This window comes from Schistocerca gregaria, chromosome 1, assembly GCF_023897955.1.
Source record: "Schistocerca gregaria isolate iqSchGreg1 chromosome 1, iqSchGreg1.2, whole genome shotgun sequence".
Taxonomy (NCBI): Eukaryota; Metazoa; Arthropoda; class Insecta; order Orthoptera; family Acrididae; genus Schistocerca; species Schistocerca gregaria.
Genome location: NC_064920.1, coordinates 1194251601 through 1194276448, shown reverse-complemented (window position 1 = coordinate 1194276448; position 24848 = coordinate 1194251601). Strand labels below are relative to the sequence as shown.

At 48.3% G+C, this 24848-nt stretch overlaps 1 non-coding gene across 1 annotated transcript; it reads left to right on the top strand.

The window, feature by feature from the left end:
- Positions 1-2362: 2362 nt before the first annotated feature.
- Positions 2363-2436, top strand: Trnap-ugg (transfer RNA proline (anticodon UGG)). Its single transcript has one exon. It is a non-coding gene; the product is annotated as a tRNA-Pro (tRNA).
- The last annotated feature ends 22412 nt before the right edge of the window (positions 2437-24848 follow it).

Below are 24848 nucleotides of genomic sequence, written 5' to 3'. Positions count from 1 at the left end.
TTGTGGTTCAAAAGCCAACATTTGATATTACCTGGGAGCGGGCTGAGAGTTAACAGCCTGTGATGTGACGGACGGGACGTGTGGTGGCCGCCGAGGCGCTGGTGATGGGCGCGATTAGGAGTGCCAGCCCGTCGCCACCGCGGGCCGCGTGTTCGCTGCCTTCCCAGGCTTCCGCCGGTAACAGACTTAGGAATTCTGGCGCAGAGCTTTCACGAATGGGCGATGCGCCAGGGCGCATCCGAGCGGCAAGTCTCGTTATAAATTCTCGTCCCAGGCTGGCCATTACAACAGAGTGTGAATGCCGAATACGATAATGTCTGCCGGGAGCGGATAATTTATGCAGAGCGCGCCGCCGCTGTTGGCTGAGGGATTAAGAAGGGCGTGCGCTCGCTTGTCGGAAGATGCGCCGGCGTCATTTGCAGCGCGCGTGCTGAGCACCGTGTAGCGTGCAGCGCGCAGCGCTTAGCGCGCTCGGGAGCCGCCAATCGCCGTCTACTGCGGGCAGGCGTACGTGTGCTGCAGGTCAGGGCGCGTGGGGCGTATCACGTAAGACGACATGTCTTGTTCTGAAGTTAACACACTGGCCCAACCTTCGAGCAATTCTGCCTTCCTCGCTGAGAAGCTGTAGCGCCATAAACGTAAGCTGGGACAGGGCAATTTTAGATTGTATTGTAAAAATAGGGTGTCGGACTACCAAAGCCACTTCAGTTACTTACCGCTGTCAAGTGCGACCGGCTGTGGCATTTTAAAATACTCCAGAATTCGAATGTATTGGACGATGTTAAAGATACATGACTTCTGCTCGAACGAGATGAGACACGATCGAGAGACCTTCTATTTGCCGAGACATTAGACGAATATAAAATTACGATTATGCGTGTAAGCTGAAGGGAGAGCGGCACGTTTCGTGATAGGTTCATTAAGTAATCGTAAAGCGTTACGGAGGTGCCCAGCCAACTCCAGTAGAAGACGCTGCAAGGCAGGCGTTTTGCATCGCGATATGGTCCGCTGTTAAAGTTCCGAGGACGTACGTTCCTAGAAGGGCCTCCGCGTATCTAGCGAAAAGGCCACCAAGATAAAATTAGAGAGATTCGAGCCCACACAGGCGCTTACCAGAATCGTTCTTGCAGCGAACCATACGCTGCTGGAACAGAAAATGTGCGAACTGGCTCTGGTTGACAGGCTATCCTCCACCACATAGCGTAAGGCGACTTGCAGAGATGCAGATGAGAGGCGCATCGCGTGCTCTTGTTGGGGGAGTAATCCTTCCGTTGTTCTTTTCTGAATAACCACAGGGGCGTTTGTCTTTTCAACTTCTAAATTTTTTTTCTGCTGTCCTTTGGTGTTAATCATTTACCCAGAGAAGTGACAAATTACAGATTTGGTATAATATACCGTATATACAACATAGACATTGGAAATTACATTAAGACCGATTAAAATTCACGGTACACTTTGTACACTTATACATCCAACTCAGTTCGGATATAACAACATCTCACGTCGGATCCTTTGTATCTGACTTATAAATGAATATCCGCTTCTTGTAGAAACATGACAATAGTGACATAGTTCGTTGCGAACATCTCCCGAAGCAGGTCCGACTTCGATGTAGGGTGGGGAATTCCATCTCTGATCAAGGCCCTGAGAAACTTGCTGCAGTAACACCCTATCATGTGGTTGAGGTCTGCATCTCAGATGGGTGGACTTTGCAGTGCAGAGGTGACTTAACTTTCATGCTATGAAGATGTGAAGAATAGAAGCCGTGACTCAGCCGGATGCGCGTTCGAGTAGTTCTATGACGTCGAAAGAAACTGATTTGCGAGAACTAGACTTTTTGCTGAATGCAGCTTAATGTCTTCCTCTGGACTGCTGTGAGATCTGTCACGTCATTCTTGAAGAACGTGTTTCTTTACGCCGACAATAAAATCTGTATGTGGAAGACAACCGTAGTAAGGTTGGCCATCAATAACACTTTGTTTCGACAGGTGGTCCGCCAGCTCGTTACATGTAATACCGGAGCGTCCTTGGTCCTTAATAAATGGACATGTTGACTTTCACACTGGCCGATTAACTTAAGTCCATCGAGCACATGGCAGTTAGTATTTGACAATGAGGTGTCGTCGATTTGATTTACCCCATAACGTAGGGCCTCTTTGTTAGAACTTGGGCAGTGAAGATGCCGCGACTCACTACGTAATATATGAAGACTTTTACGTGAATCGGTAGACTGACTGCCGCGAGTAATGAGTATAGTGGGCAGGGGCACTGCAAAATGTAGTGTGTGGCCTGTGAGTTGGAAGTGTGGGTCTCACGGGGAGCGTGTCAGAAATAAGGCCCTGCAGTCTCACTTTCCTCTGTCTCCTCGATGGCTCATTCGGATAGAGCGTCTGCCGTGGAAGCAGGAGATCCTGGGTTCGAGTCCCGGTCGGGGCACACGTTTTCAATTGCCCCCGTTGATATTTATCAATGCCCGTGAGCAGCTAAATGTTTGGCTTTCTACAGTGTGGGTGGCTTTGTTGTTAATATCTGTCTTATCAGTTTCCACTGCGTAGGCAACGAAAACCTCGTAACTCTATTTTGTTAAATTTTGCAGGTGAAGCAATTTTTTTTAGAAATAATATAAAGTTATGCAGAAAGTTGCTGTAATTGTGTGGTAGAAGCCTAATTACTGGCAGGTTAGAGAAGTCAATTCACTTTCAAATCTGTCTTTAATTATCGAGTTACTGGAATTACGAGTTTTCACAGGCAGATGGAGTTACGAGGTTTTCATTACCTACCATAAATATATATACCGTAGATACGAAATCTCGCCAGCATCCAGCATGTCCTGTGCAGCTGTTGCTTGTTACAATGATCGTCATATGAAGATATTACATAATTTGCACAGAGACTTTGTTTTTGTTTGCATGGAATTAAATCGATGTATGGACAGATGCTTTAGTCAAAAGTGGCATTAACATGAATGCCCAAAAATGAAAGAAGTGAACAAAATACTACAAGAACCAACTTCAAATGATCTAGTGTCTTACTTGAATTTTTCGTTAACGTATAATACAGTCATTGTAAGGGCAAATACTATAACCAAAACTGCCATTAATATGAATGCCCAGAAGTGAAATAAAATAAGTTTAGTGTTTGCAGAGACCTGCATGTGTCTGTATGGTCGTGAACTTTACAGTAAAAAAAAAAAAAAAAAAAAAACAAGATAAAAACTTAAAATGAACTGCTGAATATTTCTTTTCTTCGATTAACATGATGTGGAATGTTACTTAAATCAGATTCTGCTTATATCAGGTAATATGTATAGAGGTACTGATTTATTTTAACAGTAGAAGGCTTGATCATTTAGACGTATGGTACAGGATTTAAGCGGTGGTAGAATATTTACATTGACATCAGTTTAGTTATGAAAGAGGGTAAAAGAGGGAGGGGGGTGTATTGATGAGGTGGGGGATGGTTGACTTATTAGCTGTTTTGAACTGGTAAGTTTTCGAAATTCTGAAGGAAAAATTTGCTTCTCAATTCAGTTTCCTCATTTAATGGGTAGCCAGATGCTGTATTTTTATTGATAAAAATTTAAGTTTCTTCATGGTCCGGTATCATGACTTTGTTAGTGTGATGAAGTATTTAGAGGTTCTGTTCTATACTATTTGCAGAATGATTGTGCTGGGCAAGATGTTGACAAACCTGGATATGTCCAGTGTAGAAGCTTGATTTTGTCTACTCATAAACAAACATTGCCAGAGGGGAAAGAAATAGCAATCACAGATAACAATCTTAAATGAAATATATTTTTGTGATTTTCTTCGCCCCACAGAATTCTCCATTAAATGTTTATCGAAAGTCGATTGCTTGGAGATTGCACCACCTACGTGCCCCACTTTACTTTGTAATGAAGTCTGAGATATTACGCTACGTATGTTTCGGAAACATTCTTGTTTTTTGCAAGTGATGGCCAGAAGATCTAAGCACCTCCTATAACGTTCCTGTGTTTGTAGTTCGTTCCTCTTAAACGTTTCGTATGCCAAATGCACGCGGATCTTGGATAGAATCTATGTTGCAAGCTACGTCTTTCAACTTATGGGTAGTACGTGCCTGGCTTTTTAGCACTTAACTACCGATCACACTGCAACGTTCCTGACATGCATACCACTCGCTGAGACGTTTCAGAAACAGCGGCTGAAACTTGCGCAGAGAATCGCCAACCGTTCCTTGGCGATGTTGTTGAATCCATCCACGTGGCAGGTGTTCACGCTTAGCACTGGCGGCTGCACAAACGCAGGCGAGAGTGTTGGCAGAGTTAGTGTTGTGTCGCGTGAGGGAGATGGCGTTCGGTGGGCCCATTCTCACGGCTGCCGCAGACCGAGTGGCGCAGTTCCCCCGCTCATTAGCCGTGTCAAGGCCGGCCCTACCGCTCCGGAGACGAGACCAGAGCAGCGCGCGGCAGGCCGCCCGGCCGGCAGACAATGAGCGCGTTGACAGCCAGCCGGCTGTGCTCTGCTGTTGCGCCACCCGCCGCCGCATAACACAATGGCGCATTAAGAGCCGAGTGCCGGCGCAGCGCATGCGCACTGGAGCACCCTATGCCACGCACTGCGCGACGAAATGTAGCGCCAGCGGCTGGCGATGGGAGGAAGGCGCTTCAGAATCCAGATTTTGGTTCCTGTTGTTTCCTCTCCATCTGTTGAGGCGAATGACGAAATTGTTCCTTTGAAAGGAAGCGGGTGATTCCGTTCCACATAACACATGTCCCCGTCATTGACTGAAAGTTTAACTCGGTCTTCTCTCTTTCATATGACCATTTCGAGCCACGCGAGTTGTATTGTTTCAGGAGAGAATCTCAGCTGGATCAGGAATGATTAACACCATTTCGCAAAGAAAAAAGTTCAAATGTGTGTGAAATCTTATGGGACTTAACTGCTAAGGTCATCAGTCCCTAAGCTTACACACTACTTAGCCTAAATTATCCTAAGGACAACCAGACACATCCAAGCCCGAGGGAGGACTCGGAGCTCCGCCGGGACCAGCCGCACAGTCCATCATGACTGCAGCGCCTCAGACCGCTTGGCTAATCCTGCGCGCCACCATTTCGCAGTTCTTTAGAAGTCATACAATAAGTGAAGAGTTGCTGAGTGAAATTTTCTCTTCACCACTTACGTAATTATACTATACAAAATCATAATCCTGTTCCTCAAGTAACATAAATAATGAGGGCAGTAAAGAATCTGGTAGTGGGTCTATGAATACTAGTAGGCTTAAGAGTGCGTTCAGCCGTGAGCAGTTTGGAGCCTCGTCCACCGTTCGAGAGGAACATATGATACTCGTCTCGTTCAGCTTGAGATGAACCGAGAGCTATGTCCTTTTGGCTGGACAACAGAATAACTCATTTTATTAGACTGACTGGTTACGTGAAAACGTTTTACTATATATGACGGTGTATAATAACTCAGGTCCAAAATTTTCTGCAATTCGAATAAGTGTCTGAATCATTGTACTCAATAATATCATCTGGGTAGGCCTACTGTAAGATGGTTCGCTGATGCCTTCCTTTGACCTATCAGTTAAGTGTGACTTGAATATCTGAGAAATAAAAGGAAAGGAACACTAGTTAAATTGTGACAGAGGCCCTGACCCCATAACACACTGCGCAGAGGTTCCAGACCCACACCAGGACCCTTGCGCAAAGTCTGCTGATGAAGAACTGCACCAAACCGAGTCCCTCGCCTTGCCGACCGGATACTGCTGATAAAATTGCTTCCGCCACGAGGATTCGAACCAGCTTCCTACAGATCGAGTCTCTCGCACTTGCGTGCGTTGACATCTACGGCCACGAAAGGTGTCTGACTGGAGTCAACGGCCCATTCGGTCGTGGCTGCAACGTACGATACAAAACGACAGGGGCGACGCAGTGGTGACACAGAGGAGCCGCGTTCAGGGGTGCACTGGTCGAGTCACTCAGATCCCAGTGTTCCACGGTTCCCCTCCATCGTGTAAGCCAAATAGTGGTACCGTTCCTTTGACAACAACACACGGCTGATTTCCTCCCCGATCTCTGTCCAATTCGAGGTTGTGCTCCGTGTCTGACGATCTTAAACCGAAATATTGCGTTCTTGTCGTTCGGTACGTGTGGTAGCGGGACGTAGGTTCCCTCTCACTCCTATGGCTGTGACTACACAGTGGCGACGTCAGATGCAGCAAGCGCGGTGGTTCTGTGGAGAGGAGGAGGCAGCCGAGCATGTGCGCTGCAGCGCGGCCGCCCCAAGCTGGGCCAAGCGGAAGCCGCGCCCGCCTAATGGCAGCTGACGCGCCGTGACGTCACCCCATCCGCCCGCCGCCGCGCGTGCTCCCAATAGCTGCCGTGCCTCCCGCGCCTCCTGGCCAAGTCTGCGCTGTGTGTGGCAAATCTGCGTGCAAGACCGTGACTCGAACCTGGTTACCTGCTTTCCCGGACAGCGCTCTGCGCCGTACGGACTGCCGCCAAGTTTCCAGTCGGGATAGCTCATGTGGAAAAGGACACGGCCTATTTCCTTGACAATCACAGATTGCTCTCTGTCTCTGATGATATCGAGGTGGAAGGAACTTCTTCTTGAAGTGTCGACAACTGGACATTTGCATCAGCCGTGCAACTTGCTGGGACAAGCTGGTACTTGGATTCGAGTCTTGGTCTTTGATAAATAATTGAATACCGCGTAACTTCATCTTAGTTTCGTTATCCGTTCAGAGGTAAACGGCCGAATTGCAATGACGCCTATTCCCTGTAACTCTCCTAGTATTTCTAACAAGTTCTTTTAACTGGCCTTACAGCGTTAGAAAACAAATACTTACATAGACCCTTCCGTTTTGTGCGCTTGTTCGTTTCACCATCACCAGCCATTACACATCCGCTGTTGTATCTCTTCCAGACATATCGAGCTCTAAGCGTTGTTGCCGGCCACGGTGGCCAAGCGGTTCTAGGCGCTACAGCCCGGAACCGCGCGACTGGTACGATCGCAGGTTCGAATGCTGCCTCGGGCATGGATGTGAGTGATGTCCTTAGGTTAGTTAGGTTTAATTAGTTCTAAGTTCTAGGGGACTGATGACCTCAGATGTTAAGTCCCCAGTGCTCAGAGCCATTTGATTTTTCTAAGCGTTGTTACTCAGCTGATCTTCGTGCGATATCACTCGCTTTCCAATCTGCAACAATCTAAGAACAGTTTTATGCACGTAGCAGCAGCCTCGGAATGAGCTTATTTCACATTCCCAGATGGTGTGTAATCCAATATTGTTTCCTACAGGTATGTGATGCGTAGGTTTTGTATATTTACTCCGGTGAGATGAAGACTGGCATTGGGTAAGGCGCTGGTTTCGTATCTACTCACTCATATGTGGGACTAACCTGATTTTCGTGCACCACTGCTGGCGAACGGCGCTATAATAGTTACAAAAGACCTGCGTCAATTATCCCGAATTTATTTCGCAGCTGAGCTAGCAAGGCTCGTACCGACTGGTGGTTCGTGATTCGGCTGTAGCACTCTTTCTGCTCGTCAGACACGCATGCGTGATACTCACCATTCTGAATCCAAAGTTTATCGACTTTTTCACTTTGGTTTTCGACAGTTGCAGCGAACTTGTGAACATTCCGTGAAAGCCGTGGCTGTTAAGGAACGAGCAGTAATGGTCCTGCGACTGCTCGGACAGGGGGAAGAATGGCCGGAAACGTCCTTTTCAGCGTTAGCGGCGACTTGGGCATCAGCTGCGGAGCACGGCCGTTGTGGGCAATTACACAGATCACGTTGGCGGCGCGCTTTTTACGAGCAGCCGCCATAATTAGGCATAACTGGGCCTCCCTGGCCGCCGGCAGGTCGGAGACCCCTTCCGATTCTGTGAGCCGCTTCCTACTTTCACGGTATTAGCCGCACAATGAGATCGGAAACCTCGAGCGTGCATTGCTCCTGCAGCGTCGCTGAAGCCTCTCTGTCGCAAAGAAAGTGGGCTGAAAAATTGCGAATGTGCGGAAAAAGTGCCCGGCCTGTCAGATGCCGGTCGGTTCCGCGAAGGAGGCGCTGTGCAGTTGGCCTAGCTGTAGCGACGCCGGTGTCTGGCTGACGCTTCATCACGCAGCCTGTGGCGAAGACTAGAATGACAGAGGAGGGTGACGTGGTAGCAGAGAGCTGTGTTTGCTCTGCATTTCACTTCCCGTCTTCAGAATAAACGTCCCGATTCTCAGGCGCACGAAAAACGTTACACACTGCTACACAGACAGCATAAAAGTTTTTAATCTGATCGTATAAAATATTTTCTACCAATTGCTGCCAGGGAAGATACATTGTGAAATGAATGCACTGAAAGCAGTCAGTGCACTGAAATCACTTCTCTTTCAAGCGTGGACGTGCGTGTTAAGTCACTCCAATTACTGAAGAGACTGATCTCTCGTCAGAATAGTTCTGAGTGGATTGAAATTGTGCAGTCGCACCTCATACTTATCCAGCGGAAAAATTTCGCGTGTTCTGCGTCTGCATCTACGCTCAGGAAGTCACCTTATTGTGTTTGAGGAAGGGTATTTCTGGTACCACTATCATTTTGCTCCCTTTCCAATTCTATTCGCCACTCGTGTGGAGGAGGAAAGCCTCCGTATCAGGTCTGATTTCTCCATTTTCGTGTGTAGAAGGAAGGGATATGTTGGCCTTCCCTTCTTGGAATGCACGCACTCGGAATTTTGTCAATAATCTTTCCGTTGATGCGCCTCCCTTGTAGCGTCTGCTATTGGAGACGATCAGCATCTCTCCAACGGTCTCACTACTGGAAAGGTTCCGAGACCGACGAACAGTACTCAAGAATCGGTCCAATAAATGCTTCGTGAGCCACTTCTTTCGTCATCAGTTCTGTAAATAAATCTAAGCCAAGTAGCTATCTCCTTTTTCTGTTACTAGTTTTATTAGGCCACACTACGTATTGAGTAAGTTTTAGTGCGACTTGACACATCCTACTACAGGACATCCTTAAATAAGAACAGATACTGTATCAACACAGCTGGAACCCCCTGGGCTACACACCATGAATAGCGATTGCGCAGACAGAAGTCCACCGCCCCATGGGCTGCGGCTAACCGGGACATCTGATAATATCGTACAGTTACAGCAGCTATTCCTTCTTTGCATGTATGGTATCGGTAACTAGACAGAAGCACCTACATGGACCAGGCTGCTAATTGGTAGGACACCGGAGGACGGCGTTTCAAATCCTCGTGTAATCGTCCACTTTTACACTTCCCTGTAACCATTTAGGGCTATTGCAGGGATGTTTCCGTATAGGCTAATTAACCTCATCTTAGATGGTATGTTAAACCCTAAGGTTCCTTTCTTTTTGTTGTAATTTCGCTTATAATTATGTAATATTTCGCAGACCAGAAGGGAATGCCAAGTCTGGTGAACGGAGAGAGTCATCAGTGTGCTCTTTCTGACGGAAGTGTAGGCCGCGCAAACGATACGAAGTGGAGTTAGAGCGGCGGCCGGTGAAAATGAACGTTACTTTACACACACCGCGGGAAGTACAGCGAGCGGAAGGCCTGGCTAGGAACGCACCAGCGTCGCGGGTTTACGGAAGAGCATCGTGGGGAAGTCATCGGGCTGTGGGTAGCATCTCGCGGTGGAAGTCAGCATGGCCGAGGAACGAACACAGAGCCAGTTGCCTAAGAGTCTGCCTGTTCCGCAATCGCTTCCACTAGTAAACACGCAAGAGTACGTGGGTACGGCCAACTTGGTATTAAACGGTAATCATGCCCAACTCAAGCATTTAGCTGTCGCTCTCTTGTCTGATACGCTTCGTAGTACAGCTACAGAAATCCATTCCTGCCACAGTCATCTTGTTGATATTACAAGTAATACTCTCCGACGAGCCCATGTAACGGCAAGATTACGTGAAGCATTTGCAGCTGGGTGATTACTAGGAAAGCCTTTGCAAAAATCCGTAGCCTCTGTCCAAGCAAGTCGCCAGAGCACCGAGATCGTACAAGATACTTTTAAAATGTACGAATGCCTACAGATGACAGCGCTTGATGTCATTGTGTATTGTCACTGTGTAGACAAGACATGTGATCCTCTCATCCGACTCGGTAGAAAGCACAACAATTCTGAACATTAGATGATACATGAATCTATTCTGAACATTGTCTCATTTCAGAGGGTGTTCCCGGGGCCTCGTTTTGTTTCAAGAGCAGACAGGAAGAATATCCTCACTGCCGTGTTCGTCTTTAGCACAATTTTCTGCTGGTGAGGTCCAATACGCAACCTGTCGTGTAAGTTCCTATTCCTAAATACCGATTATCTGAACCTCGATACGCAGTCTCATGTGTTTGGAGATATTTTTGCTATATTGTTAGGAGGCAATACACTTAAGGCTGAAGTTCTCGGCCGGCCGGAGTGGCCGTGCGGTTCTAGACGCTACAGTCTGGAACCGGGCGACCGCTACGGTCGCAGGTTCGAATCCTGCCTCGGGCATGGATGTGTGTGATGTCCTTAGGTTAGTTAGGTTTAATTAGTTCTAAGTTCTAGGCGACTGATGACCTCAGAAGTTAAGTCGCATAGTGCTCAGAGCCATTTGAAGTTCTCGGATGTGAGACAAACGGGATGTGCGCAAGTTAGAGAAAACTGTATGTAGTGCTGGCATCAACCGTCCTCAGTGTGATGAGCGATAAATGGCTTGTGTTGCTGGGCGGCCCAGAGCGACCTGCTAGATGACGGCGCATTGTCGCAGCGTGTGTAGTACAGAACTGAAGCGCCGCTTGACGTATTTATTGGAGGCAGTCGCTGGTGACCGCTGGAACCTGGCTGGAGGCGGCCGGAGCGACGTTCGCGGGTATCGGTGCGGGCGCATCTCGCCGCTAATGCCCGCCGATGGCCGCTAATAAATTTTGATAGCGGGCTGTGCCGTGCAGTGGTTGCGCCGCGGTTCTGCGACCCTGCGCCAGCGCCGGCGGCCGGGTCCCCGCCGCCAGATGAGATGGTATCGCCGCCGCTGATGGTACCCGGCCAGTATAAATCAGCTGCGAGGCACCGTGTAATCCGCGACCATAAATCGCGGCCACGCGCGTCGCTCGGCGCCCCTAATCTCGGGCCGGGCCTGCTCTCTTCTTCCGTAATGCGCGGGTGGCCGCGGCGCCCGCTACAAGAGGACCTCGGGGCGGCCGCCGGCCATAAGCCACGCTACACATGTCAGCCCAGCCCCCACCCCACTGTGATTTTGTAAATTTCTTAAGCCGCCTTCCGCGTGACCAACATAGTCCCTGTGCAAGTTGTCGTCCGAGCGGGTCAATGAGCTTACGACAGAATCCTTTCCATGCCGTACTCGAGGAAGATTTACTGAGGATTCTAAGGAGTCGATCAGTAATTAGCAACATACCGTACGACTGCTTACCACGCGGTTTCCTACACTCCTGCCGGCCGTGGTGGCGAGCGGTTCTAGGCGCTTCAGTCAGGAACCGCGCGATCGTTATGATCGCAGGTTCAAATCCTGCCTCGGGCATGGATGTGTGTGATGTCCTTAGGTTAGTTAGGTTTAAGTAGTTCTAAGTGTAAGGGACTGATGACCTCAGATGTTAAGTCCCATAGTGCTTAGAGCCATTCTACACTCCTTATGTTCGTGAGGCCATTATTTTTCTCACATTTCAAGCAGAATATCGTTCTGTCAGGATGTTTCTAGGGTAGTTTGAACTTCCTCGTAGTCATCAAGAGGGTACGTGATAGTAACAAAACTGCCACACAAAAATAAAGCTTCCTAGACAGAAATGGGAAGCCCACAGGTAACGTGCGTGGTGGCAGCTCGCTGAACCGTCCCCCCTGCATCTGAGGGCAAATTATGCGAGACGGATGAGAAACCAGAGAATGCTGAGGACGGACCACGTGAATAATTGCAGCAGTGAAGAAACGAATAGCACGGTGTTTACTGCTGCGTGTAGTCGGGTGGCATATTTGATATCTGTTGTGTCCGTACAAACTTCATTCGTGACGCAAAAACGGCAAAGACGTGCTGATTCAACCGGTATCGTTGGCGCCAGAAAAAAAAAAAATGGTGAACACGTAATCGTGAGTGTGATCTTAGACGAACCTTTGGTATTCATAGCTGTGCAGTGGTAATGGTGACGGGAGATCAAGTACGGGAAACATCTACATCTCCGTGTAGATCTGTACCCCGTTCGTTGCCGTAAATGGTGGAAAAAAATCAGAAAGTGCGTGATCAAAAAAAAAAAATTCGTTATTTTGCCCTCGAGGTTATTACTCGAGGTACAGGTTGATACATGCTTTGTACTGGCACGTTGGCTTTCTGAGTTCTGGAAGTAAAACATCATGCAGAATGCATATTTTTTAGCATCTCCGACAAGAATTTGCTGAGAATTTCTGAGACATTCTCGCACGGACAAAGAAACTTACAACAAAGCGCGCATCTCAAGTTTAAATACTCTATATCTCCACCGCTAATACCACTTAATAAGTTCCCTAAAGAGACGAAAAATTTTCCAGAATCGGTTGAACAAGGGCACCTCACTCGTAGCTAAAATACATTTCGTAGAATTTGTAAGCAACCTTCATACTTCCACCCCTAGCGAGGCGAGAGCTCGGAAGAACGTCTTTCGGGGGTGCCACGGTAAAGGGGAGTGCTGTGCGTAGTAGGATGGCGGATAATGAGGTGCAAGTAGGTGTTTACGTCGTTGACAGTACAATGTGTATGGGTTACTTTTTTCATATTTTCGAATTTATGTGAACAGAAATACTAGCCAGCAATTAACAGTAAATCTTAAATTTGTGAGCGACATGGTGCAAAAAGTGACAGGTGAATGCTTTTGGGAACTGTCGCACCTAACCTGTAGGTTAGGGCAGAAGTATATGCAGAAAGTTGTGGCCAAATACAGGATTTCAGTCGCCATTGAAAAGAGGAGACAACAAACAAACCCATAAGTCGCCCAACGTCCACTTACAAATACTTGCGATAAATCAGCCTGGTTCCTGCCTTGCCGATGGCTAGATTTATATGATCTGTCCAGTCTTAAATTGGTAGGACAGATAATCCTGAAGAGATTAATGGCTACACTTGGAAACGAATATTCAGCCGAAACTGTGCTCTAGTGGAAAACACTAAGTAAAAGGATATTCTAAGTTACGACAGCCTGTGCAGCATATTTCTGTCATTCAATAAATACTAAAATATTGCGACCAAAATAACTGGAGGTCGTGCCCGATGCCAGTGACTCATCGCCTATCGCCTGTTGCGCAAACAGATCTGCTGTCACACTCGCTTATTGCAAGGTATTCTCATGTCTTAACAGGTTTGGTTCAAATGGCTCTGAGCACTATGGGACTTAACTTCTGAGGTCATCAGTCGCCTATAACTTAGAACTACGTAAACCTAACTAACCTAAGGACATCATACACATCCATGCCCGAGGCAGGATTCGAAGCTGCGGCCGTAGCGGTCACGCGGTTCCAGACTGTAGCGCATAGAACCTTTCGGCCACCCCGGCGGGCTGTTAACAGGTTTCTCAGCCATGATCTATACACTTGGTGCATTAGTAAGGCAGTGTTCAAAGAAGGCGGCGTCTTCCACTCCTCAGATCTTACACGCCACAGATGTTAATATTCTTATGTGCCCAGGGCTTCTTAACTAGCACCATCGAGGAAATGTCCGCCCTATTCTGATGGCTGCTTAATCCATTCAGTTGTAACACAGACAAACCACTAAAATGTGCGAGGTGGACTGAAGCTGTATACGCGATAAGAACGTCCTGCTTAAAGCTTACTTTTGCCCCCTTTCAGGCCAGCTTTGCGTACCTAGGAAGGTGACCCAGAAGACGGTCGTCCCTGCTGCAAATGAAGACACGTCCGAGGTATGTGCAGGGGCCAGCCCACAGATATGCGGCCGCAAGAAGGGCGTGACTCACGCCGCTTTAAATAACGAGCCGCGGGGCTTTTTGCGAGCGGCGGCCGCCTAACTGTACGGCGCGGCGCGCCATTCTGTGCTGTCCCCCCCGTCCCGTGCCTAGCTGCGCTGCGCTGCGCCGAGCGTGAGGGAATGCGACGCTGCCGCCGCCTCCAGCTGACCACGGGAGTACTCTCCAACTGACGCGCGTCAAGCTGCAAGCTCGTTGTCCAAGTGTTCGCGGTTAAACTGTCGAGAGTCCCTGTGTTGCCACCATCAAGTGCGCTGATGAACTGACTTTTTTTAAACTCTGACTTACAGTATAGTATGGCTTCGGCGTGCGCTTTTTTCTCTCGCCCTCTACCCCTGATCGGCCGCTCCATCGGCTGTCCGCTCCCAGCATCCCCGCCCCACTCCACCCGTCGACGTGGTGTTGCGTCCGAGGTTCGCGCCCAGCTGCGCGTGCTGGTAGCACCTCTGCTGTTCCTCCACCTGACCCCGAAGACAGTTCGTTGTCTGGTACCTCATTACTCTTCTTGACCATTCTAATAGCAGAGGATGTACCCGCTGACACGATTTATCAGCAGTTCCCTTACCCGAATCTCAATTGATTCCTTCATGGCACAGTTCCGGAAGTTGGACATATGTCTCAGAACCTTGGTAGGGCCATAATCCATTGCATGTAATTCCGTCAGGCAGCGCTCAGCCTTTGGCGACTCGTTAGGTTGTTGCAATCTCGGTTCTCGCCAGTGATCTTCTACAGTACACGTAGTCTCACGTATGTATCTCTTACCATATTGACACGGTATCTGATAAACCCCGGATTTCCGTAGTCCAAGGTCGTCGATCACGCTACCATGCAGCACCCCCGTTTTTGCTGGTGGATGGAAGACCGTCTTCACTGGGTGTTTCCGGAGAGTGCGTCCCATCTTCTCAGACAACGAGCCACAAGAAGGTATAAATGCAATGGCCGCATTCTCCTAATAATCTGCTCCTGGTTCCGCCGATTGTATAGAGGGCACAGGACGTAGGGCTCTCCGGATTTGCCGCTGTCTGTAGCCATCCCTCCGGAATACCGCTCTCGGATGAACAATTTCTTGATTGATGCTTCCGTTGTCAGAGAGGGTGCGAGCACTATGTACCAAAGTTTTGGGCACGATGTTCCTCTGAGTGGGCGGTGGCAGCTATTGGAATGTAAGTGCAGGACCATGTCTTCTTCAGGTACACACTGTGGCCCAAAGTGCCGTCCGCTCTTCTTTTAACCAGGACGTCTAGAAAGGGGAGCACTGTATCCATTTCGACTCCATGGTGGAACTGATATTCTGATGTATCGAATTGTTGTGTGTAAGTAAGTCGCTCAGTATCTCTCTTCCATGCGGTTATACGACGAAGGTGTCATCTACACACCACCAGAAACAGGTATGTTTCCATTGGGCTGATTCCAGTGCTTCCGCATGAAATATTTCACATACACATCGCGGACGACTGGTCAGAGTAGATTCCCCACCGTGACTCCTTCTGTCTGCACGTAGCAGCCCTCTTCGGAAAGAAAGACGTGAGTACAAAGAATGGTCGTCTCTGCGTCAAATTTCTGGCCAGTAAGTTGTAAGGATTCTTATAAAGGCACTCTGGTAAAAAGAGAGGCAATATCGAAACTCAAAAGGATGTAGACATCTTTAAGCTTAGAGATGGTAAAGCGTCTCACAAAATCCACAGAGCTGGACTATGATGTATACACTCCTGGAAATTGAAATAAGAACACCGTGAATTCATTGTCCCAGGAAGGGGAAACTTTATTGACACATTCCTGGGGTCAGATACATCACATGATCACACTGACAGAACCACAGGCACATAGACACAGGCAACAGAGCATGCTCAATGTCGGCACTAGTACAGTGTATATCCACCTTTCGCAGCAATGCAGGCTGCTATTCTCCCATGGAGACGATCGTAGAGATGCTGGTGTCGTCCTGTGGAACGGCTTGCCATGCCATTTCCACCTGGCGCCTCAGTTGGACCAGCGTTCGTGCTGGACGTGCAGACCGCGTGAGACGACGCTTCATCCAGTCCCAAACATGCTCAATGGGGGACAGATCCGGAGATCTTGCTGGCCAGGGTAGTTGACTTACACCTTCTAGAGCACGTTGGGTGCCACGGGATACATGCGGACGTGCATTGTCCTGTTGGAACACCAAGTTCCCTTGCCGGTCTAGGAATGGTAGAACGATGGGTTCGATGACGGTTTGGATGTACCGTGCACTATTCAGTGTCCCCTCAACGGTCACCAGAGGTGTACGGCCAGTGTAGGAGATCGCTCCCCACACCATGATGCCGGGTGTTGGCCCTGTGTGCCTCGGTCGTATGCAGTCCTCCTGATTGTGGCGCTCACCTGCACGGCGCCAAACACGCATACGACCATCATTGGCACCAAGGCAGAAGCGACTCTCATCGCTCAAGACGACACGTCTCCATTCGTGCCTCCATTCACGCCTGTCGCGACACCACTGGAGGCGGGCTGCACGATGTTGGGGCGTGAGCGGAAGACGGCCTAACGGTGTGCGGGACCGTAGCCCAGCTTCATGGAGACGGTTGCGAATGGTCCTCGCCGATAGCCCAGGAGCAACAGTGTCCCTAATTTGCCGGGAAGTGGCGGTGCGGTCCCCTACGGCACTGCGTAGGATCCTACGGTCTTGGCGTGCATCCGTGCGTCGCTGCGGTCCGGTCCCAGGTCGACGGACACGTGCACCTTCCGCCGACCACTGGCGACAACATCGATGTACTGTGGAGACCTCACGCCCCACGTGTTGAGCAATTCGGCGGTACGTCCACCCGGCCTCCCGCATGCCCACTATACGCCCTCGCTCAAAGTCCGTCAACTGCACATACGGTTCACGTCCACCCTGTCGCGGCATGCTACCAGTGTTAAAGACTGCGATGGAGCTCCGTATGCCACGGCAAACTGGCGCTGATACTGAAGGCGGCGGTGCAGAAATGCTGCGCAGCTAGCGCCATTCGACGGCCAACACCGCGGTTCCTGGTGTGTCTGCTGTGCCATGCGTGTGATCATTGCTTGTACAGCCCTCTCGCAGTGTCCGGAGCAAGTATGGTGGGTCTAACACACCGGTGTCAATGTGTTCTTTTTTCCATTTCCAGGAGTGTATAAGCAGACTGAAGCGAAGATGGGAGAATGCTATTTATACAATCACCCACCAAATATTATGAGCCATTAATATTAAAATATCGCCAGTTGGTATTTTTTACGAACTTCCAAGGCGTTTGATCGTGGAGATCGTGTTACACGCTTAGAAAAACTAAGTTTTATGTAATTGATAGCTTTACCCAATTGGTTTTAATCATACTTAACAAACAGAATGCAAAACGATGTAACGAACAATTCAAACAATGATGTATATAAGCAGACTGAAGTGAAGATGAAATTTGTACCACGGCCAGGATTTGAACCAGGATCTCGTGCTCACTAAAGACTTGGGCGAACCACAACGGCACCCTGGCACCGTGGCTTCGCATAAATGTGCGGTCTACCCTAACTCGCCTCCCTCACCAATCCAAATTCCTGTTCACGTCTTAGCTCACGCGGTATTCCCACTAAACTCTAAAAGCGTTGCAGAGTCTCTCGAGCTTTATTGGACGCCACTTTTTGTTTAAAAACTGGTACCGTGGAAACAAACATTGTTTTTAAGTGTAGTTGCATGAGTAGAACTAATCATGGTACATAACACGTAAGCTGACTAATTCCACACCATTTTGCTTTAAAAAGTCATTCAAGTGATCTGTGGGACATGTAACTAAGTAATGAGTCTGGCCATGCATCGTGTGGTCCAGATTTCAGCTCGTGGATGCAATTAAGCACATGTATAGATTTAAAGCGCTACTTAACCGTGAAATCAAATCACAGCCGCTTAATTACATCCAGTTCCTGTCGCAGCTGGCTCTCCGTGGTGAACGTTAGCGGTGTGTTCTTCATTTAGGGCGCGTGACTCATTCCATTGTTTAATGTTTATAGACACATAGCATATTTAAGGTTTCAAACAGCACATCATCAGCTCGTGATAGAAAACCACAAGTTGTTATCCGTTCATTTCTGTTCCTGGCTTTCGTTCTCTAAAGAAACATCGATAAAATACTCGTACATTCTGTGGCATCATTCACTGTTTCACTCCTATAATCCTGAATGTGTTATGAGAAAAGTAGAAATTGGGACATAAGCTAGCCAAGCACACCTCTACAGGTGTGTTTAAACAATTGGACTACAGTGATCAACAACATGAAACGAACTCATCCATCTGGTTAGTTGCGAGAAGCAATTTGTCACGAAATATGGGCCATGCAACGTCTTTCCAGTTTTCACAACATTCAGTATTGCCACCGCTGAAACAAACGTTAAACGCCAGGTAAAATCGCACTACTCTCCAGCCATCGAGTGCTAAGACTTATCTGTAAACCGTACCTAGTTAACTGAACCAAATAACTGAATAAAGCTCTTGTTAGCTTATCGTTTCAATATTTCCTGTGCATGCCGCGACGTCCTATTTCGTCGAATTGCACGGCGACGGTGTCTCATTTACGGTGTGTCTACTTTCGACGTCAGCCAGCCGAGAGTAAAAACGGCAGTTTCTTTGGATTACAAACCGAAAGACGGTCGAAACTGCGACGAGATTGGGAAATTCCTACTGTCTCTCGTTGCTGACTGGCAGCCATTTCTTGTCAAGTTGTGACGGGGCAGAATCTGAGTTACAGTCACACTGCTCCTCTCTCCTGCATCGCTACTTGTGTCCTTTAAATACTCTACTGCTATTTTTCAGTAAGTGAAACCTCAGCTTTCTCCAAAAATGTATGACTATTATCATTTTTTGTGACGCGCTAATGCACGATGCAAGTATCAACAGGTTTTGGTATCACTTGTTTGCTAGATAATGTACTCTTTTCGTGAGGTGAGGATGATGAATGACAAACTACCATTAAAATTTTTTATGATTCTGTACGTCATTTTACGCAGCGACTGCGCCGTAGTCATATTGCCGTCTCTTTGTCAGACCTAAAACTTAATTTGCGTCCGGTGCAAAGAAACTATGAAAGATATATTTGCATCACGAAGTATTGAAGGTTTCTAGCTCTGTACTTTCACGTCGTAATTTTTCACTAACGTTTGCTTACTGTAAAGACTTTTAGCGAGGGAAACTATGAAAACTTCGTACATTTCTGTTAGTCTGTGTGGTGTGTAATCGGGCCTGGCTTGATCATAGTGCAACTGAAATGCCTATGTATAAAATGCATGTCTGACTATCGGCTGTTTTTATTTGAAACCCAAATATTAACTGGTTTCAGTCATGGACCATCTTCATGGGTAAGGTCTAAAATATTTTAAGCTACCACACTGCATCTGTCATTACTTAAATAATGTGTATAGCATGTACAAAGCAATGACAAATAAATGTGGTGGCCTAAAGCATTTTAACCCATAACCGCGAAGATGGTCCATGAGTGGTTCAAATGGTTCAAATGGCTCTGAGCACTATGGGACTTAACATCTTAGGCCATCAGTCCCCTAGAACTTAGAACTACTTAAACCTAACTAACCTAAGGACATCACACACATCCATGTCCGAAGCAGGATTCGAACCTGCGACCGTAGCAGTCTGGTCCATGAGTGAAACCGGATGATACTCGGGTTTAAAATAAAAGCAGCTGATGGTCAAACATTCATTTTATACGTTACTTGACGTCTGTTGCCAGTCACATTACAGAGCGAGGTGGTGCAGTGGGTAGACAGTGGATTCGCATTCGGGAGGACGACGGTTCAATCGCGCCTCCGGCCATCCTGATTTAGGTTTTCCGTGATTTCCCTAAATCGCTCCAGGCAAATGCCGGGATGGTTCCTTTCAAAGGGCACGGCCGACTTCCTTTCTCGTCCGTCCCTAATCCGATGAGACCGATGACCTCGCTGTCTGGTCTTCTTCCTCAAAAACAACCCAACCCAACCCCAGTCACATTCCAAAAATGTTTGAAACGCCTATGTTGCAAGAGAACCAAATCGGCACGTTTCGGGTTGAAAACAGTTACCATGGATGTTTGCTCAACTCAGTCAGTTTGTGGAATCCCTAGATGAAATGTTATGGCTTTGCTCTCTTTCTGGTTTACAGTACGGTCACTGATTCTCTCGTAGACCGATCTCATCGCCAGACTTACGTCCGTGCTAGTAAATTAAACTGCTCTATTGTGATACACAGGGTAGTTACAGTTAAACCTTCGCTACTTGAGATGGCCTCCATGGAAAGTGAGGGATTGTAGAAGAATGAAACCTCGTGGAAACATTTGTAAGGACATACGGAAGAGAAGTAAAGAATAAACCATATATAAATTTCCACACGAGAGGGTAACATTTGTTAACTGCGTACCTTGTATGCATTCCAGGTTACAAACGTTGTTCACTCTGACAACCATGTGAATGGATGGAAGCCTGGCATCGTACTAGAGATTGCTGTACTGCTGCTCGAAACCGTGTTCACTGTTTGAAGTTCGCACATTGCGTCCAGTATTGTGAGTCATGGCAACAGTAACTTCTTGAACAGTTTGTGGCGCGACTGGCCGTCGGCCGCCCCCAGGAACAATTCCCAATCCGCCAGTTTATTCGAACTTCCGAATCATGTTCTTCAACCTCGGTGCGGACCTCTCCGTATTACTTTAATGCGTCGACATTCGCGAAGAGTAGCAGCACTGTTGCCGTCGTTTTGATGAGACATCTTTACGAGTAAAGCACTGCCCACCTTGTCCAAATCCATGTTGACACAGTGAGCTTGTGTTTCAATCGTACGCTGCTGTGGCAGTCCCGGCGCCAAACGGCAAGTCATGAAACTGACATACTAATAACGCCAAGTCCTGCAGCGGACAGCCTGAACGTTATTCCTATAAAAGTTTAGTACCCGGTCTTAGAAGATGGCCGGCGGCTCGACACTGGCTTGATGTCGGCTCTGCGCTGAGACGTCGTTTCCGTGTGGTACAAGTTTTATTTAACAGCTCGTATTTATTCTCACATGTGGCAGAAGTGACATTTGACGTAGGACACGATATTTCGAGGAGATACAAGGTTTAAATAAGGCGGCTAGAGTGATCAAAGTTCTGAATTGCAATCGGCCGCCGCTGGCTTGGAGGTGTCGCCGCCTTCCTGCGCATCGCCAGCCGAGCTGGGGAAGCAGCGGCGACTCAGCACACGCCGATTACTGCGCTTCGTTGAGTGTGGCTTACCAGCGGCTGTTTGCAGCTATTGTCGCTGGAGGTTCTGGGCCGTCTCTAACGCGAAGTTTCAGCGTTTTAAGACAGTTCGATTAGTAACTAAGAACTATCTAGTGGGGGAATCAATAGTTATTTCTGCTACTAACAACGGAAAGAAGTAGTAAGCTCTGTGTCTGCCTCTAAAAACGAAGATCCTGGGCCAAACAAGTTGGCGATGCAGACAAATACTGCTGGTGGCGAGGGTCTGTCCTCGGCTGCAACCTCACAGTCACGTCGCTTGGGCGAGGTGGTTCTGAAACGGCGAGCGGTAGAACAACTGGTGCAATGCACTATTACCTTAGAAGACCTAGTACCAAAATGAGCCAGCATGGAGGCCAAAATTGTACAAGTAGTTCATGACATCGTGGGAGAATTGCAGGACGAGCTCAGAAAGAAAATGTTTCGACTGCAAAACGAGCATCTTTCAGAAGCCAGATCCGGTCCTTAGTGGTGTGCACCGTGATTTAAAATGACCAAAACCAAAAGCTTCGAATTAACCACAAATTCAAATGGCCCTGAGCACTATGGGACTTAACATCTGAGGTCATCAGTCCCCTAGAACTTAGAACTACCTAAACCTAACTAACCTAAGGACATCACACACATCCATGCCCGAGGCAGGATTCTAACCTGCGACCGCAGCGGTCGCGCGGTTCCAGACTGAACCGCTCGGCCACCCCGGCCGGCGCTGCCGTATGTAGCTCCATATGAGTGTCACCCTGTCTCAGGATCACTGTAACTGTGAACAGTTTCAACGCGCCATCGAGGTTTACACCATGCGCCAGCAAAGTGTAGCTTTTGCAGTCGCAGCCATCAGCACGACACTGGCGAGGCATAGGTGCTGCACGCAATAACATCTAAGTGTGGGCGATGACGTGGCGCGTCTCTCGCGAGCAGCTGTACTGGGGCGGGCGGTCGCTGGAAGCGGCGGCCGCCCGTCAATGGCGCCGCTCTGTGAAGGCCGATGTTCCAGAGCGTGACCGCGCTGGAGCCTCCAGACGGCCAGCTGAGTGCGCGTCGCGAGTGGTCAGCCAACCGGGAACACCGGGAAGATCCCAGCAGACGAGTTCCGACCAAGACGTTTGTCGGCGGATGTAACAGCAGCCCCGCTGCTTAACCTGCCCCTACACCTGGCATATGAAGCCAGCGTTTTACAGCGAGCGAGCGTGTCGGCGGATGTGACGTACGAGAGACAATGTGCTTGCCATGGCTATAAAAGGATTTACCTGCACGAGCGGTCCAGTCCCTAGCAACCTCAACTACAGATCCCTCGGGCATGGGTGTGTGTGTTGTTCTTAGCGTAAGTTGGTTTAATTTAGATTAAGTATTGAGTAAGCCTAGGTACCGATGACCTCAGCATATTGGTCCCGTAGTCCTTACCACAAATTTCCAATTTACTACAGATCCAACCACACTCCGCCCAAACCGTACAGTGTGACCTTTGTTTGCTACTTCAAGTATTCAGTGTGGACCTCTCCACCAACTGCCTCGAGTTGATCCTACTGGACAGAAACACATGGTATTTACTAGGCTGTCTTAGAGATACAAAGTGACTGTCTTGTAAAGTTGTTTTTATCAGATGTTTCCGAAAATGTAGGGAGCTAGGATCTGGGAATGGTAAGATGCTGAGCGAAAAGAAAATAATCCTTTCGACGTATTTATTTACCACTGAGACCAAATTTAACACCAATAAGGATGAGTTACACTTGTTCACCACAGAGGCCAAAAGTTAAATTAACGTTTCTGCAGTAGTATAGAGAATTTTAAAACCAAACGCTCTTTGAGCTCTGTAACATTAGAAAATCGCTTCAGAGACACTTACCGGGTTTCTCAGAAAATATGTACTTCTATACAGGCTTTGAAATAAAAGAAGTGTGCATTAGCAAATTAAAAAGAGCAACCAACGACAAATGAAGGGACTGAAACTCATGGATTCACCAATGTACGGTAACTGGCTCGAACTCGGCCCACGCCCCGAACGGCGCCGGACTCAGTGCTGACTCTGAAACACACACAAATGAAATACAGTAAATTTACGTGAATAAACGAAATGGCAAATAGCACACTGGCCTCCAACCACGACAGAGAAGATGGGGGCAGGCTACGGAGTACGGTTGTCCTGCAAGTACCAGGTGTTACTACAGTAGAATTTACATAACTAATTACATTAGAACACACACGTTGGTCCTTTAACTAACAAAGAAAAACGTTAAAAATACCTAAACACGGAGTGTACACGCATCAATTGTGCAGATAAGGGCAAATCTTTCTTAATCATAGTTAACTGACAATCAGAAATTTTAAAGATACCTAAACCTAGAAAATACACGCATCAGTAGTGCATCTAAAAGTAAGTTGTTCTGGAGCTCGTACTCACAACCAGAACAAGCTAAAATGGAAGCTCTCTTACAATGGTATAAATGTTTAATTAGGGTACGTTCTCATTACTGGGGAGCTGATCCACGTTAATGGCTTAGGTGAAAACAAGGCCAGCGCTAACATCCATATCAGATTAGGACAAGAACATCAAACGAAATTCAGTAGCAAAAGCAGAGGAATTTCCACGAACCGCGGCGGACGTTTTACCGCCCACGAGAAATGGTCGTCACTCTTATTCCGGCGTCAGGCCTGGGAGAATGGAGGACAGTGTACGTGGCCACGCCCACCAACCAAAGCAGGAGCAAACAGGCCTTGTCGAACTCCAGAGTAGGGCCCGCAGAGGGAAGCGGCGACCCACCAATAGGTTTATGCACGCTCCTCACGGTTAAGTCCAGCGAACTCATAGGCTCCTCCTCAGGCAGTCGACCCCAGGAATACCGCAACTCGTATGAGCTGCACGCGCGCTTAAATTCCGCACCTCCCGAGGCGCCAGAAAAACGCTAGCTAGGTAAGAAGACTTTTCCCAAAGAAAGGTTTCGATACGAGCACCCGGACCGCTCATTTTCAGTCTTAGACCTCACAAATGGTATCAGTATGGGTTTCGACTACAGAGTAAGTTGTTAACTGAAGGAGGCTGGAGCACTAATAGAAGTGTAAACATATCTCAGCATATATTTGTTTCTTTTCAGACGTTGTACTCGATAGTTTGTGGTGGAGATCCGGAACGCGTCTGCAGGCACCTGCTCATCCACTGCCGCTGAATTCGCAGGTCTCGATGATAGTGGCTACAGCGCAAGGGCACATTTCATCTTCGGAAAGCAGGCGCGTAACACTGCTGGAAGACCGGCAAAGCCTTAGTGACGCTGGTCGGCTCCGTTCTCGTCTGCCTGACCCCGTACCCGTTTTCTCCTTCGCTTTGTTTTTTAAGTCTTGTAGGATAGGTACAAAGAGAGCAGTGTGTAGATTGGCTGTCCGGCGGATGACGCGATGATTCCAGCCCGAGTAAGCTTTCCGGGAATGAGATGCGTCGAGTGAGTGGGGAAGTTAGTCGGTTGTACGGGGAGTCAGCTACGCGGGTGGCTGGCTGCAGCGCTGCAGAGCGGTTAATTCGCGGGCATCGGATGCGAGACAGCAGGCAGGAGGCAGGCAGCTGCGAGGTGTCGGGGGCGTGGCCCGGCCCGCGGGCAGCGGACCACCCCACAGCGGCGCCCGGCCGGCTCCTCTACACTGAGGCTCACTGTGGACCACGTCAAGCTTCGTAGCATTTGACTGTCATCTTCGCACCC